The following is a 1449-nucleotide window of genomic DNA, read 5'->3' on the forward strand; positions in this document are numbered from 1 at the left end:
GGGGTGGGGGTGGGGGGCTGGGGCAGGGAGGAGAGACGACTTTTACAGTTCTTTCTTCATCTTCTTATTTCCTTCTGCACAGGTACATCCTTTCAGCACCTGTTCAGGCCCATATTAAGATCTGACTAGAAGGTATCCAATTCAGAGCAACAACACTAGGAGTAGGGCAGCCTGCAGGGAAACCAACTATCGAGCCCTGCAACAAGTAAGGAATTTACAGCAAAAGAATGATTCATACATAGTTTTCCACTATGGACAAACGCACCATCTCTTTAAGGCCAGAGTTTTTCACAAGCCTCTGAATGCAAATGCCAAATATTTTGTCATGCCTTTCTCTTAGCCTATATCTCACTGCAGCCGGGGCTTGGAATGAGGCATGCAATATAACAACAAACCAGAGGCCTGGCACACATGGGGCACTCACTGGCTTTCCTCATGCATATGGTTTATTTTTCCCTGCTGTACCAATCCTTATAGGGCTTTACCACCACATCTGCCTCCCGGGAGTCTGCTATTTCAACTGTTACAGGGAAGGTGCAGAGGAAAGAGGAAGGATACATTCAAGCCTTTCTACTCTTTTCCAGTTAAAGGTCTCACCTCCACACCATTAATTAAACAGATTAATTAAACAGACAAGCCCCTGCAGCAGCAAGTCCTCTCTAAGGATAAATACTGAACAGCTCCGGGCTTTGAACTGTGGCACATAACAGAGTTCTGATTATTCCAGATAAAACGTCCTGCACGGTAACCTTCTTTAGGCCAATGTTATTTCATCAATGTCTTGAGTTCCTCTGCAAGCACCGATGTGGACAGTATTTTTCCCCAAAGGTGACAAGGAATAGAAGACACAAAAGGCAACAGGGACATGGAGATTACAGCGGGTCTTGCTAGCATTCACATTTTCTTTTCCAAAGCATCTGATTTATGGTTTACCATTTATGATGTAGGAAGCAATTTAAAAATAAACAGCAAAACAGTGGCTGATTTTGAGAATTCTGGTCTGAACAGAATCTGCAACAACACGCATCACTAGTGCACACGGTAGCCAGGGGAATCCAGACATGCTTGATAAGCAGTGGGCAAGGTTGCAGGAGGGGGAAGGGATGCAGGATCCCATTCCTGAATATTACTTTTCAGAGAAAGATGAGGACTGCTTTAGTAGCGGGAAAACTGTGCACATTCAGTAATACATATTTACAGGCATGGGTACACCAACACTGCCAGGAAGGACAGGCAAATCTTTTGATTGTTTGTTTGCATGTCCTTTCTCTAGCTATTATGAAGTATACATAAAAAGAAAGATCCACAGCTATTACCATATGGAAAGATCACAGGATCATTCTTTAAGCCAGAAAAACGAGTCCTGACATGACCACTGCTGTAAACAGCGCTCTTCAGCAGTGACTTTTCTTTAGGGCTCACTGGATGTAATGTGAGAACGGCCATGTC

Source organism: Pygoscelis adeliae, unplaced genomic scaffold, assembly GCF_000699105.1.
Source record: "Pygoscelis adeliae isolate BGI_AS28 unplaced genomic scaffold, ASM69910v1 Scaffold317, whole genome shotgun sequence".
NCBI classification, from domain to species: domain Eukaryota; kingdom Metazoa; phylum Chordata; class Aves; order Sphenisciformes; family Spheniscidae; genus Pygoscelis; species Pygoscelis adeliae.